At 51.3% G+C, this 16,737-nt stretch overlaps 1 protein-coding gene across 2 annotated transcripts in view; it reads right to left on the bottom strand.

Moving 5' to 3' along the window:
• Syt17 (synaptotagmin 17) overlaps positions 1 to 16,737 on the bottom strand; it is a 77,795-nt gene that overhangs the window by 11,090 nt on the left and 49,968 nt on the right. The gene's annotated exons all lie outside the window — the stretch shown is intronic.

The raw sequence follows: 16,737 nt of genomic DNA, 5'->3' as shown, positions 1-16,737 counted from the left end.
TGAGTGTTCTCCCATTTTTCAGATAAGGAGACTGAGGGTCAGGGTGTAAGTGCAATGAGCAGAACTGCCCAAAAGTAGCCCCTGAAGCTCAGGAAGGACTGCTGGGCCACGGTCTGTCTAGTCCCCGGGTGGCGGGGGCACTTCCTCCTCTTGGGGGGAAAGGTGAGCATAATCCCCTGGGCCCATGGCTTTGGGCCTCCTTGCCAGGAAGAGTCCTCCAAACCCAGGCTGCCAGCACTACACCATCTGGGGTGTCCCACCAACAGGGCCGCCTGCCTATAAAGCGGTGGCAGGACGGACACAAAGTCCTGGCATTGGAACTTGGGTGCACAGTGTCTGGCTGGGGCGCAGCTCCCAGGGGAACGGGAGATGAAGCCAAGCCTCTGCCTTTTTTGTAACTGTTCCCCATTCCCAAGCAGAGTCCACTCTTTGCCCTATAATGTGGTTACTGCCACCTTTTTCCAGTGCAAGACAAGGTGTCCAACCCTAGAGAGAGCAGGAGGCAGGGCTGGGACCCAGTCAGTGGCCTGGTGGTAAGGCTGGGGTCTGCACGTGGGACCAGATGACCTCACGCACTGAGTCCCTACTCCCAAGCTGGCTGCTGGGCACACGTAGCATCCCGGGTGACTCCTTGAAAGAAACCATGCTTATATCCACAGGCACATTCGAGTGTGTTTAAAAATCACCCTACTTTTAAGATGGATTCAGACCTCTTTTTCAGGGTGTTCTGTGTGTGTTTTGTTGGAATGAACATCCTCAGCATAGTCACAAGCTGAAACGACACCCCAAGAGTGGGAATGAGGACCCTACAACCCACCATGGTGGGGGTGAGTTTCACAAAGGTGTGGAGGGAAAGAAGAGGCATGACTCTGTTTATAGAGGGATTGAAAAGACGTACCCTGGTGTCAGGTGAGAAATCTCAGGACGGTTATCCCAGGGAAGGGGTGGGAATGGAAGCGGGATACGAGGGAATTTCTGGGAATGTCCTGCTTCTTAATCTGGTGCCTGGGTGTGCTTTTTCTGGGAAAATTGATGCATGTTCAAGACACAAAAGAGTAAAAATTGTGTCAGGATTTTTTGTTGTTTTTAAATTGCAAATTTTGAAAACTGAAAAGTCTATCTGCCTTGACACAGCTGTCCCGATGCTGGGATTTTAGCTCATGGACCATGTGGACACACTGGCAAAGAACTAGGCACAAGGAGGTTCGATCCAACGGTGTTTCTATCACACACACACACACCAGAGTCAACTCACTAATTAGCAACAGGACAGATGACATAAATTACTCCTCAACTCACCGACTTAGCGGACGCCGATGGAGTATGTATGAAATACATCTTTTATGATAACATCAAAGAGCTGTCAGTACTTCTGCCACGTGGCCCCTTCATGTCATTACATGTGTGTGACAAGCACCCATAAACCACAAGGTGGGGGAGGGCAGAGGCCTGATTTTTAAAATCTCCGTTCACCTTCCCAAGAGGCCTCTGCCCACTCTCTCGCCCTGGGCTGGGCTGCATCCCCCTGCTCCGGCCTCATCAGCAGGAGGACGGAGCTGGTCTGCAGAGCACGCAGCTTCATGGGAGGAGACAGGGAAGCCATCGGAAAAATCCACCTGGACGGGCGCTCAGCACGCTCTACCCTGAAGGTGTCACACTCGGGCTGCTGGAGAGAAACCACTGGGAATGTGGAGAGGGGACAATGCCAGGCAGAGAGTAAATGAGCCCCAAACAGGTGCAGGACAGGCGCTGGCTGGCTCTGTGCCCAACCTGTCCTGCCCTTCTCAGCTCCCCCAGGGACGTCTTGTCCCCAAACTCCAGGAGACTATAGAATCTCGGGGTGTCTCAGCCTCAGCGCCGATGACCTTCATGCTGGGGCTGTTGTGTACTGCGAGACGTTCAGCAGCATCCCGGCCTCGACCCACTAGATCCCAGGAGGATCCTGAGTTGTGACAGCTGAAGAAGCAGCCAGGCTTTGCCAGGGGTCCCCTGGGTTGCCATATCACTCCCAGTCGAGACCCTCTGGCCTAAATTCATAGTCAGCAGGTGCCTGGGGCTCGCCAGGAAAGGCGTCCCAGGCTGTCGGCAGCCTGGAGTTTGGGAGGAGGGGTCCCCTCGGTGTTGACCGTGGTGATGAACGCAGAGGCAAAAGGTGCACAGGGAGGCAGCAGGGCACGCTCGTCCGGGGCACAGTCAGGCTAGGCTGTGTGGTCCCCAGCACCTGTTCACCAGTCTCCACGGACTCATGGCAAGACTACATTTCCCAGCCTCCTCTGCAAAGACTGATGTGACGCTGGGGTCCGGCCCAGAACATCTTCCCATGCAATCCTCCATGCTCTCCCTCTTCTTGTCCCACCCTTGTGCTGGAGGTAAAAACCCTCCAAGACCTCAGAAGATGGCAGAGACACAGAATGGAAGGAGCCTGGTTTGCTAAATCCCCGCAGGGAAGGCCACTTGTGAAGAGAACCACAAAGGACTACCAGGTAAGCAAGAAACGGGTGTCTGTTGTGTCCAACCACAAAACCTCTGCGGCCTCCTCTTAACGAACACAGAGACTCTTAGCTTCCTAGCAGTCATGTGAGTACCCTCTGCTTGTTTCTTCCCCTGTAAAATGGGGAAGAATCCTGGGTTTGAATCCTGCCTTCAGGACCTTGGACAAGGCGCTCACTCTCACGGCCCGGTTTCCTCATCCACAACATGGTAAGGACAATGATTTCAATGTCATGGTGTTGCTGTGAGGATGAGTTGGGGAAATGCTACACATCCCTACTTCATCTGGTCCTTGGTGCTTACACAGTGCTTGGGACAGTGCCCGCAGGAGAGTAAGCTTTAGCAAAAGCTGGCGATTACGATCCGTGGGACCAAGAGCTACCAATGAGCTCCTTCCCTCCACGCCAGGAGTCTTCCCTGTGACCCCTGCTTTGCTTTCTTTTCCAAGCCACACTTGATAACTTAGAAAAGCCTGGTTTTCCATGGCCCTCAAACACCTTAGGGACTCTTGGGGTTTGGGGGACACTTCTCACAATGGGGCTGGGAGCTCTCACTGTATCACAAGGAGTCCAGGCATATGTGAAGTGTCCTGGCCCCTCATTACCAAAGAGCCCAAGGGTGACCTTGAACCAAGACAGAAGAGGATCCCACCCACCAATTCATCCACAGGCTTCCTCTGCAGCCCCAATAAGCTAAACAGAATACAATCCCAGAGCAGAACGTAATGTCCACTTTGGTAGCCAAGTCGGAAGACATTGTCCTGGTCGCTGAGCCTGTTCTGTAACCCAGGACCCTAAAAGGAGTGACCGACAGTTAGGCTTCAAAGCCCCTCCCCCAGCCAGTGTGGGGCACCTGCTCAGGAAGATGGAGGGAGGTTGAGTTCTTTCACCTGCCGCTGGTCCTGCTGATTCTCTGCTACCTGTTTGCTTTGTTGGACCTGGTAAACAATGCTCTGGCCTAAATCCCTCTCTAATTATGCTTTCCAACTTATTATGATAAGCCAACTACATTTGGTGCTGCTCTAATGAGGGGGGAGGCAGAAACCCAGAGAAGTTTTCATAATGACTTATAAACTGGAAAAGAGAGAAAATTACACCCACAGAGCATCTGCTATGTGCTAAGTCCCTGCATGTATGTCATCTCACCCAGTCCTTCATAGAGCCAGGAGCCACATCTGTTCCCCTAACAGCCTTGGGCACACAGTAGGTGTTCGATAAACACTTATCACCTACACTCCTTACCATGGCCCTGCCTGTTGCTCTGACCTCATTGTATAGTTCACTCTTCATTAACTACCTTCTGGCCACTTTGGCCTTCTTCTTTCACCAAAAAAACAGCCTATTCTGCCCCAGGGCCTTTGTACTTTCCATTTCCTCTGCTTAGATGTGCTTTTCCCTCATTTTTGCATAGCTGGTCCTTTCTCAGCTTATATTACACAATTTAAAGTCATTCTCCAGGTCCTCTCTAATGCCTAGTCTATTATTATTAAGGTGTTTACCAATTGTCTTACCCCAACTTGAACACTAGACCTATCTTTCTGCTCTCGCTTCAGTAACAAATGCAGCCCCTCAGAGTAAAAAGGGTTGGATACAAATTTGAGGCAGCAGAACCTGGAGCTGAGTGCCCAGAGGACCTGGGTTTGAATCCTGCCTTCAGGACCTTGGACAAGGCACTCACTCACACATTGCCCAGTTTCCTCATCCACCAAATGGTAACAAAAATGGTTTCAGTGTCACCATGTTGCCATGTTGGATGAGATAAGCTATTTTGTGCGAGACACTTGGAGCAGTGCCTGGCACGTAGGAAGCACTATATATGAGTTTGCTATTATTATGGTCAAATACGGCACCAACAAGCCTGAGAGGGATTTTATTCGCATCTGATAGATGAAGAATCAAGTCAAAGGAATGAAAAGGTTTTGCTCAAAATGATGCAGCTGCTAAGCGCTGGGTCCAGCTGTCTGATTTCTAAGCCAAAGTCAGTTTCACTAGAGCAAAAGGTTTCCTTGAAATGTCAGGTAGCACTGCAGCTGGCACCCCGCAGGCCCTGTGCTTGAGAAGGTTAAGCCTTCTGCTGCTGGCGGTGGCTCCGGGATGGCTGGGGAGGTGTGGGACATCATTCCACACACAGGCCTTACTCCGGTGCTGGCCCCAGCTGTCTGCCTGCACTCGCCGAGGAGACCTGGCCTCTGCTGGCTTCCTGCCCGCCCAGCTGGGGCCCTGCAGGGACGTGTGGTTGACTAAATCCTTCGCCTGGAATGAGGTTCCATCCAAAGGCACCAAGATCATTCAACAGCCCTTTGAATGCGACACAGATCCCCAGAGCTCTGGCAGCTGGCCTGGCCTGGTCTTCAGAGGCTGCCACTCGTTCCCTAATGAGTGCTCAAGATTTGGCCAAGTTTCGCCGCCTGGGCCGACTCTGGCAGCTCAAGCAGACGCTGAGGTGCAGGTGCCAGGAGGGCTCAGGGCTCTGCCAGGAGAGCCCCAAGGCGACAGGTCTGTGCCCCCATCTGCTGACTGCTTGGCAGTTCTGGCCTCTGCCCACTTGTAGGCCCAACCCACTGAGCCCTGGAGATACACCAGGCAGCGTGCTGGGAACGTCACACGTCAGTCCCATTGTCCTCACAACAGCCTGGGAGGCAGGAAGCAGGATCTAGGCAGGAAACCCTGACTCCGGCGGGTCCAGTAGCTTGGCCCGGGGAATGGTCCTTCCCATCTGCCCCACCCCACGCTCCGTCAACTCTCCCTCCAAAATCGCATTCCACCAAGCTACTTCTCCAAATCCCTTCTGCCGCCTGCCTGGTCCGAGCCACCGTCGCCTGGGAGCGACCTGGTGGCCTTCCAGAGACTCCTGCCTGCATCCACTCTGCTCTCCCGCAGCCCCCAGACAACAGCTGGAGTGATATTTTTCACACACGATGAAGATCAGATCCATTCCCTGGTCAAAACTCTCCAAAGGCTACTCAGTGAACTTAGGGGGAAAAAATTTAAAAACCCCCACAAAATTCTTTTCTTCCAGGATCTGCTTGATCTGCCCCTGCCATCTCTGCAAGCTCACATGGTCTCCCTGCTCTGGCCATATTGGGTCACATGGGTGTTTGAGTCAGAGTTTTGACTGCTGTGACTGACCTGACCAGCACAACTGTAGAGGAGGAGAAGTTTATTTGGGGGCTCACGGTTTCACAGGTCTCAGTCCACAGAAGGCCGGCTCCATCCCTCAGGGCCCGAGGTGAGGCTGAACATCATGGCAGAAGAGCGTGGTGGAGGGAAGCAGCTCGCATCATCAGGGAGCTGAGAGAGAGTCTCCACCTCCAGATACAAAATCTATACCCACAGCCTCGACCCCAGTGAACCACTCCCGCCAGCCACACCCCACCTGCCTCCAGCACACTCAGTTCACCCCATCAGGGGATTACCTCACTGATGAGGCCGAGACTCCCACAAGCCAGCCATTTCCCCTTGAACCTTCTCGCATCATCTCACATGTGCACTTTAGGGGGACACCACATCCAAACCGTAACACACGGGAGAAGAGAGGAAGGGTCTTTTTGCTATTCAAAATGTGTCCCTGGAGGTCTTGCTGTCATCTGAAGTTCATGGGTGATACAGATGTTCAGGTGCCACCAGACTTAGAGAACCAGAATCTGCCTTTGAACGAGACCCTCGGGTGGTTCACACACGTCACCCCCAGCACAATGGTTAAGAGGGAGGAGCCGAGGGACCGAGCAGCTGTCCTTGGAGGCTCCGCTCGACCGCTCGCCGGCTGAATGGCTTTGCTAAGCTGCAGGTGACTTCCTGCACAGTGAAGAGTTCACCTTGCCCAGCGAGAGGTCCGGCTTTTGTCCTGCGCTCCTGAGAGTGATCTCAGCCCTGGATGTCCTGCCTAAGAGGAGGGTCTGAGTGCTGGGGGCTCCGGCGGCAGGTCATCCTGGCAATGTGACTTATGATGGGACCGTAAGGCCACACGGCATTAATTCTGTCCTCCAGAGAAACTGATATTACCAGAGCTCTGGGCGGCTGGAGATGGAAGGACAGACACCCGGACATATGTGACTGGGCTACCTAAAACGCCAGCCGCCAAGACTTGGCGAGCTATGCGTGTGCTGTCCCACGTGGTGGCAGGAGGAGGAAGCAGTCCCCACCCCCACCAGGAGAGGGTGACTGGGAGCTGGAGGTTAGATCCCCTGGACTCTGCCCTCCGCCCTGGGCTGACTTAAATTTGTACCCTTTCACTGTAATAAAAATGCCGTCCTAAGGAGCACTTTCCCGCGTTCTGGAAGTCATCGTGACCAATTATTCACCTGAGGGTGGTCATGACCCTGAATGTGTAGCCAACTGGTCTGAAGTCGATGGTCCTGAGGACCCCCTGAACTTGAACTTGTGGCTGGTAAAGTCTTGTGGAGACGGTTCTTTCAGATTCTGCAGAGACTGAACCCATCACATTTACCCTCTCTGAGCTTCGGTTTCTCCAACTGAAAAATGGCCATAAAATAGATCATCCCTGTATGTTTGTTGAGGGATTAAATGATGATAATGAAGGCACAGGAAGTTCATGGTGAATGTAAGTACTACTACTGTTGCCAGTGTTAGGATAAGAAAATGGAGGAACAGAGAGGTAAAGCAATGTGCTCAAAGACACACAGAAGCCACATCTGGCCAATGTTGGTCACAGTGCCATAAAGCTAATGCTTAGTGGTGGCATGGCTGAGATGGGGTCCCAGCAACCTGGTAAGGAACTCTGAAGTCCTCCAGGGTGAGCTGCCCACCCCATATCATTCACCCTTCTGTTTTCTTCTCTCCTTCCGAGATTCACATGGTGAAAGTTAGACCTCTGGATAGCTCTTGATAGGTCCCTTCAGTTCCCTATTGTTCAAACCTCATAAATCCTCCTGACCTGTCTTCCAGATCACTCACTCTTCCCTCTGTCACCATCATTCTGCTATCTGGTCCATCCAGTGAATATTTTATTTCAGTTATTGTACTTACTCACTTCTAAAATTTCCACTTGGAAAAAAAAAATCCATTTGGCCTTCCTCAAAAAAAAAAAAAAAAAAAAAAAAAAACAAGCACAACAACTACTATTCTATGCCAACACTCTCTACCTTACTATTGGTCTCAAGAGGGTTCACCTGTACCTTTTGAAGCATAGTTATCATAGCTGCTTTAAAGTCTTTGTCTGATAGCTCCCACATCTGGGCTATCTTGCAGTTGGTAACTGTTGATCATATTTTCTCTAAGAATTTGTCAGATTTTCCCAGTTCTTCATAAATCATAAGTCATTTCAAAGTGTATCCCGGGCATTTTGAACATTAGGTTATGAGACTCGGTGTCTTATTTAAATCCTGCTGCATGCCCTGATGCCAGCATCTAACCAGGTTAAGTTCTGACCACAGGCTCTAATTTGCCTTCTGCAGGCTGTGACTGCAATATCAGCTTAGTTTTCGAAGCCTGTGCAGTGTCGCTCATATCTGCCCCTCTGATGTGTCCCCTGGTGGCCAGTTCAGGATCTGGGTTGGGAACTGCCCTGTAGCTCAGTTCTCAAAGCCCATGTTATACCTTTTGCAGTGACATCAACTTGTGATTGGCTTGAGGATGAGCTCAGGAGTTCATGCCCAGGTTCACGATCCCTTCTCAAACCCCCTTTTAATCATCCCCACACTCTGGCTCCCAGAGGTGCACTTTCCTGGTCTCTGGCTAGACTGCAGGGGCTTTAGCCTTCCTCCTCTGCTGCTCACTCCCCATGACCAGGTCCGGAGCTCGGTGCCCAGGCCAGCTCTTGCTCTGACCCGTTTCCCGTGCTGCCAATCACAGGGAACAGCAGGAAGCACAGAGTGGTCTGGTTCTGTGGCTGGGTTGGCACAGATCTAGTATTAGTCCCTGGCTTCTGGACACTGTACCAGCTGGCAGCTTTGGGGTGCTGGTGATTAGGTAAGAGCCATGCTGGAGAGACGGGCACAGGCAGCTGGGCCGAGCTGTTGGCACCCGGTGCCAGCCTTTCAGCTCTCACCCTGTGATGATTAAAACAGCAGACAGGATTCTTGAAGCGTCCATTTCTGGCCTGGATGGGTCCCTATGCTGATCTGCCTTTAGTTCCCACAGTAGGAATGACTTGCTTTATTTGATATAAGAGGAAGCTGGCATTCAGGGAGGTGGAGTCCCTGCCTTGAGGTCACCTCGCGGGTTGATAGTGAGGCCCAGATTCAAACCCAAGTCTGCATAATTCCAGGGTCTGTCCCTCTCTCCAGGGCCTAGCTATCAATAGTGGCGGCGACGGCAGCAGCACATCTGCTACTTACTGAGCACTAACTATGTACAAGGCACGGTCTGAAGTATGTGCTATAAAGTATTGAGACTGGAAGCTCACGACAGAGGAAGATCTCAGGGTTCTGAAAAGGGGGAGCATTTGCCCAAAGTCAGGTGCTCGCTAGGTGGGAAAGGTGAGATCGGAACCAAGCTGCAATCCACCGCAATCCGCGTGACGACTGGCCTGCCACCCTCTCTCTAGGAGGCAGAGCTGGGGCTGGTGCCCCGGAGGTCAGGGAGAGGGCGAAGGCGGCAGGAGGCTGCAGAGAGGAGCAGGGGCGGCTGGCTGAGCTGGGCAGGGCTGCGGGGAACATCTGTGTCTTAGAACCAGCCCCGCGTCCATCTCAGAATGGCGGGGCCCCTCAGAGACGCTTCCTCCTGCCTCCTCTGCTGGATATCCTCAGCTTCTCTCCCGTCCTGCTTTTCAAACATGTCCTCTGGTGCCCACTGGACCTGGGGTCCTGCCAGGCAAGCGGGTGCAGCACTGCCTTCCAGGCCTCTATCTCTTCCTGCCGCGCCTCCCCACCCATCTCATTGCCCCAGCAGATTCAATTAACCAATTTGATGCTCCAGCTGCAGAAAGCCAAGTAATTATGGAGAACAGACCAGGTGCCTTGGAACTTGCTCTCACACTGGGGCCAGGAGGCCTCCAAACAGACAGCGAGTGGGGATGGAGGCAGAGCAGTCTAGGCAAAGGCTGGCCAACCCAGCCTGCATAAGGGAGCCATCTGACCAGTTCTGAAAATACAGATGCTTCTCAAAGAGCAAAACAAAAGAGCAGATGCCTGGGCTGGTTCCATTGCTATGGGCTGGGGCCTGGTCATCAGGATTTTTTAAACTCTTTGTCTTAGTTCGTTTTCTGTTGCTATAACAGAATACCTGAGGCTGGGGAATTTATTAAGAAGAAAGATTTACCTGGCTCATGGTTCTGGAGGTGGGGAAGTCCATGGCACCAGTACCTGGTGAGGGTCTTCCAGCTGCATCGTAACATGCCAAGGGCATCGCATGGAGAGATGGAGCAAGCCCACTAGCCTGGGTTTCTTGCTTTTCTTAAAAAGCCACTAAGGCCATCAGGGGGTTCCCAGCCTCTTGATCTCATTTAATTCTAGTTACTTCCCAAAAATCCCAACTCCAAACCCCTAGGGATTATGTTTTCATTACATGAACTCCCGCGGGGCACATCCAACCCCACAGTCCCCAGGTAACACTAATGCACAGACGAGCTTGGGGCGTCGAGTGACATGCAGGTTCAGGAACCAGAGCTAGAGAACGTGAGGCTCTTCACTGCAGATGAGAAGATCCTCCCCCTCCCGTGTGCCTTCTGCTCCTCAGCAGGAGCACCACCTGGGAATGGTGGTTCGAAATGCAGAGGTCCAGGCTCCCCCTCTGGCTTCCTGGCTCAGGATCTGCATTTCAGTGAGTCCCAGAGAGCCGCCTCTGCGTGGAAGTTCCAGAAGGCATGTTCTCGGTCCCAGCTGTGTACAAAGTTCTGAGTGTCTCTGTGCTGCGTGGTCCTGGGAATGGAGCCCTCCACCGCTGAGCCGCACCCAGTCCTCTCGAGTCCTGGCTGAGACACCGTGGGCTGGCCAAGGCCAGCGGGTGCTGGACACTGCCTGGTTCCCCCTCCAGCCTTCCGTCCCTGCCCAATGCTCACTACTACCCCTGGGTCCTGCTCCAAGCTGGGCCCAGGTCAACTGTGGCAGCAGCTGCCATGAGCAGCTAACAGGCAGGAGGGCAGCAGGGCAGGGGTCGCCAGGCTGACCATGGTGGCCCATCCACTCCCAGGATGACGCTGGTCTCGATTTCTCTCACGGGGCGCGACCCTGCTGACCTCTCTTACGCCCTATAATCCTTCCCCTGCCTTTAGCTCCCAGCTCAGCCGTCACCCCCGCTCACTCCTGTCTAAGCCAGGCCCCCCAATACACCGGCACCTCTTCCTCAGGACCCTCGGATGAACCCGCAGCTCGATCACCATGGGAGCAAGCAATTCTCGGTCACCCTGCCTCTTACTGCAATCACGCACCATGAGGACACCGTCCATGAACGTCTGCGGCTCTTGTGGATCCGCAGCATCCACCTTGTTCCGAGCACACAGTAGGGGCTCAACAAACTTCAATCCATGGTGGCTGACACCTGGTCAACTCCTGCCCCAGGGACCCGATCCCACCCCCGCACCCCAACTTCACAGGTGCCTGCAAGCAGCACCCCGCCCTGTCCTCCCCAGACACTGGGCTCCTTCCTAAACCAAGTGCCTCTTGACTGAGCATTTGGAGTGACTTTCAAGGCCAGAAAGCCCAGGCCACTAGGAGACACTGAAGAAAGGACAGGTCCAGGAGCAAATGACTGACATTTGGGCCCTTCTAACTTAGGGATTTTCCCAAAACTTCATTTCCAAGGAGGCAGAGGGTCTCGGGGCAGGAGCGGGGAGGGTTGGGGAACAGGAGGGTAAACTGGACTTCTTCAGGAAAGCCTCAGGGTAGAACCTGGCTGCACACATTTGATGCCTTTCAAGTAGTAATGAGAACGGCTAATGTGGAAGGGGTGCCTTCTCTGAGCCAAGGGCCGTGCTAAGCCATTACATACACCAACGCATCTGGGCTGCGCAGCAAACCACTGATTACCACCCAGCACCCCATTTCACGGATGAGGAAACCGAGGCAAGGAGGCCAAGCAAAGCGCCAGGATCACAGAGTAGGTTAGAGGCAAATATGAACCGGAGGCCAGGATCTGGTCCCTAACCACTATGCTACACTCTCTCATGGTGGCAAGGAAGGGACAGGACCCTTTCTCAGGCAGGAGAATGGCCTCCCAGGGTCCTGCATCAGCATCCGGGCACTTCTCTGAATTGCTCTGGTTCTGTGCAGCTCAAACTGCATTTCTTTTTCTTTTTTAAAAAATTGTAGTAAAATACACACACACACACACACACACAAATGTACCATTTTAGCTCCTTTTAGATACACAAGTCTCTGGTTAGTCATTCAAACTACTGTGCAACCATCACCAGCATCTGCCTCTAGACCTGTTTTTTATGTTCCCAAACTGAACCCTTGTACCCAATAAGCCAATAACTCCCTATGCACCCCCTCCCAGCCCCTGAGGACCTCAGTCTACTCTCCATGATTGTGACTCCTCTGGGTACCTCAAACAGATGAAATCATACACTGTGTGTCCTTTAATGACTTCCCATCCTCAGTGTTTACTCATATTGTAGTAGGCGTTGGATTTTCCTTCTTTTTTTAAGGCTGAGTAATATTCCACTGTGGGGACCAACCACAATTTCTTTATCCATTCATTCCTGCTTGGCCACTTAGGTATTTTGCACCTTTTATTTACTGTGAATAATACTGCTATCAACATTGGTATACAAATATCTCAGTTTGCCCTTTGAATTCTTTTGGGTTAGACATAGGATTTTGCTGGGTCGTATGGTGATTCCATTTCTAATACTTTGAAGTACCGCCATTCAGTTCCTTTCTTCCTTCTTTCCTTCTCCTCCTTCCTTCCCTCCCTCTCTCTCCCCTTCCTTCCACAATGGCCCCAAGACCTCAGGGGCCAGCTGCACTTTGATTCAGTAAACCTTTCTGCATTTCTCAGAAGGCCTCTGGACTACATGTTGGTATTTCAGGAATCAAAAAGAAATTATCCCCTTTCTTTTCTTTCTTCCTTTTTAAAAAAAAAAAAAAAAAAAAAAAAACCTCAGTTGCAGAAATCACCTAATTGAAAGTTGCAGAAGAACCCTCCTCCACACAGGGAAGGGAACTGTTCAGAAAGCCCAGCCCAGCAGCTAATTACAGGTTTGTATTAGGGATTCTCAGCAAATGCTGAAATTGCAGCTCAACCTGACTTTTGTTGTGAAGTGTTTGGAAACACGGGAAGGGGCTGGGTTTGGGATCCTCAGCCTGGAGGTGACAGCGCTTTCCCTCCATTGATAAATAAAGCGACTTAGAATCTTAGGGATTTGCATTCAGGAGAATGGTGGCTTTGCTTAGATTTATACAGGTTACACCCCACTTCTATTATCCGAGCCAGTGACCTTTATGTACAATGCCAGCCAGCTGTGATTCCCACTCTGAACATCAGAAATACCTGGGCGCCTTAAAAATATATTGATACAGAAAGCTGTCTCCCCTCCTCTGCGGGGTACATTCCAAGTTCCCAGCGGGTGCCTAAAGTGGGATAGTACGGAACCCTTCGTGCGCACCCCACCGCCCATGATCACGGTTAACTTATCAATCAGGCACAGTAAGAGGTCAACAAAAACAACTCATAACCAAATACAACAATTACAACAATACACTCGGTCAAAGTTAGGCCAATGTATGTGGCCTCTATGTGTTTTTCTGGAATCTTCCGTTTAATAATTCCGGACCATCTTTGACCAACCTGAAACTGCAGAGAGTAAAACTGAAGCAGAGGCGCTGCCGGTGCCTGGGTCCCACGTGGGACCCCTGAAGTAGTCTCTGGGGAGCAGGCAGGGCCGCTGCTGGCATTTAAAGCGCCCAGTGGATGCTAAAGCTCAGCCAGGGCTGAAAAGCCCCAACTGAACAGCCAGGGGGACATGTCTTTTCCAGAAAGAAAATTTTCAATGGGCTTTTAGTTTGAGGAGCATGAACCCCAAACGGCTTTGTTGTTTGCTTTAAGTGCATTGAGAACGCAGGGCGCTGGCTGTGGCCACATGAAGTGCTGCGGGTCACTAGGAGGGGTGTGTGTGTGTGTGTGTGTGTGTGTGTGTGTGTGTGCATGTGCGTCGTGCTCTATAGGGTGACTTATGGGGTGACTATCAGGGATTCACGGGGTTCAACAAACCCCTGCAACTGGGTGTGACATTTTTGGGGGGGGAGGGGCTCCAGAGTTCTGATCATATTTCCTGAACCTGTTACACTCCCTGTTTGACCCCAGAATGAATAAATAACCTCTGCTTTTATCCCAGCCCACCAGGTGACAATATTTAACAGTTATTAAAAATAAGGAGACCCACTGGTATTTGCATTGACCTGGAGGGACTTAAACAAAAGGGAGTGTCGGCTTGCTTTGGGGGCCACCCCCAGGGGCAGGGCTGGTGTCCATTTGGCTCCCTTGGAAACAGCATCTGGCACAGAGGAAGTATCTGGTATGTAGTCATGGAGTTCCTGAGTGGCTTGGTGAAGGAATGAATTCTCTACGTGTGGATGATGTCAGTGTGCACCAGGAAAACGGGCAGGACGATACACAAGAGGCCACTAAAGGTGGCCACCTGCAGGACCAGGAAAGGAAAGGGACAAGGAGGGGAGAAAGATTTCCTTTTAATAGCAGATGTCAGAGCCAGTTGCGGCGCATGCCTATAATCTCAGCAACTTGGGAGGCTGAGGCAGGAGGATTGCAAGTCCAAAGCCAGCCTCCGCAACTTAGTGAGACCCTTTGTCAAAATAAAATATAAAATGGGCTGGGGATGTGGCTCAGTGGTTAAGCACCCCTGGGTTCAATCCCCGGTACCAAAAAAAGAAAAAAAAGTTGTTGGAGAGTTCACTCTGTGCTCTGGACAGTGCCCTGCACCGTGTGTGTATTGACCTCATTTAATCTACCTTAACCATCCTTAGAGGGGTCCTTGTTAATCCTGTTTCAGAGATGAGAAAGCCTAAGCCCACAGATCTGGCCCAAGGCCACCAAGGTGAATGAGTGGCAGTCAGGGCCCAGGCTGGCTCTCCAAGTCTGTGCACTTAACCCCTGATCTTCTGGTCCTCAGTCCTTACACATCTTTCTGTCATGTCACTCAATGTAACAAGCATGTGCTACTTATGCTGTAAAATTTTAGGTAAATTATGAAAGTGTCAGGGCTTTCCATATGGACTCCGAGGTCCCCTCTTTGTCCAGGCATGCCACAGGAAGTCTTTTATTCCAGTACAGACCGGGGACAGATATTCATGCTTTGATCTGTGTCTTGGTTCAGCATAATCCCCTCTGCCTGCTCGCCTGTCACTCAAGGACTGGACAGTCACTGATCTTCTGTCTTGGCGGAAACCTTGGAGAGGGAGGCCCTCATCTCTAACGGCAGCTGTGGCGGGCCGCAGCAGGGAGGATGGTTATATCTACGTGGGGCAGGCAGCCTTGATGAGACACAGACTCTCCAGGCGACAGGCTCTGAGATAGTCCAGAGCCACGGGCCTGCGTGGGGTCTCTGAGGATGCACATGTGCAAGACTGGAGATAAGAAGCACCAAGCTCATGCAGAGGGGGCTTTGCATGAGGCTTCTTCAGCCGTGAGCTCACGGGAGGCCTGGTGCCAAGGATTCTAGACGATTCCTAAACAGAGAGCTTCCATTTGCCCCAGAGCAGGACTCCTCAAGGGGTGATGTTGGATCCCCAATGCCAGCCCTCCCAGGTGCTTGAGGAAACACAGACCACTGACTGGTGGAGCCACTAAGACCAGAGCTTGAATCCTATCTCTCTTCACTTGAGGGCTTAGGGAGGCTGCCAAGCCTCAGTCATTAGACCTGTAACCTGAGGACGATGATATTGATTGACCTGACAGGGTGGTTATGGTGACTGTTACCAAGGATGTAGGGAAGTACCTACTATGATTAGGACACACAAAATAATAACCATGACTTTTACTGACTCTAAACCCCCGTGGGGGCAGCTTCTGAGATGGTGCCCACAGCTCCCTACCTCACACCATTGTGAAAGCTCTGCCTCCTGAATGTGGGCAGGACCTAGTGAGTTGCTGTAAGGAACAGAATCAGGCAAGAGTGATAGGATGCTACTTCCAATCTTAGATTTTAAAAGATTCTTTCTTTCCCTCTCTTCCTCTTCGCTTGACCATCATGATGGAAGCCATCTGCCATGCTGTGAAGTGCCCTAGGGGGCAGTCCACATGGCAAGGAATTGAGGAAGGTCACTGTGCCAACCACCAGGAAGAGACCAATTGCCCCAGTCTAATAGCCTGCAGGGAACTGAATCCTGCCAACCACAATGAGGAAGAGCTTGAACACAGATCCTCACAATGAATCCAACTATCACATATAATTATAACACACCAATAAATAAATACTAAATAATAACAGTAAAAAGGAAAACAGATCTTCCCTGGTGGGGCCTTCAGATGAGACCATAGCCCCTGCCAACACCTTGATTACCGCCTTGTCTGAGATGCTCAGTCAGAGCCACACAGCAAGACTGACTGCATTCCTGAGCACAGCAACTGTGAGGCCATAGTGCTTGTTGATTTAAGCTATAACATTTTATCATGATTTGTTATGGAGCATAAAGACTACGCCCTGGAAACAACAGACTAAATTACACCCTGGAGAAAACAGGCTGCCCACTGGACAGTGGCATATGATGTCTTTACTTAAATATTACCTCCTCCAGGAAACCTTTCAAAATCTTCCTCGCTGAGTTAGTTAAACCTGTTTTCTCATATACTTCCCTACTAGTCTAAGCAACTTGAATCACCACCACCAGCACCACCACTACCACCACCATCATCATCACCACCATCATCATCACCATCACCACCATCACCACCATTGTCACCATCATCATCACCATCACTACCACCACCATCGTCATCACCACCATCGTCATTATCATCACCATCATCGCCATCACTACCATCACTACCATCACCATCATCATCATCACTACCACCACCATCATCACCACCATTGTCATTATCACCACCATCACCACCATTGTCACCACCATATCACCACCACCACCACCACCATCATCAGCAGCATCACTATCATCACCATCATCATCACCATCACCACCAACACCACCATCACCACCAACACCACCATCACCATCATCATCATCACCACCACCATCGTCATTATCATCACCACCATCATCATCATTATCAAAGTTTACGTAGAGTGAGTACCTATTATGTACCGGGTACTACTCTGTGGTCATTAGTCATTTATTCATCACAACAACCCTATGACACAAGTACCATTACT

Source organism: Sciurus carolinensis, chromosome 18, assembly GCF_902686445.1.
Source record: "Sciurus carolinensis chromosome 18, mSciCar1.2, whole genome shotgun sequence".
Taxonomy (NCBI): domain Eukaryota; kingdom Metazoa; phylum Chordata; class Mammalia; order Rodentia; family Sciuridae; genus Sciurus; species Sciurus carolinensis.
The sequence above is the reverse complement of the archived record's forward strand: the minus strand, read 5'-3'. Positions and strand labels throughout refer to the sequence as shown.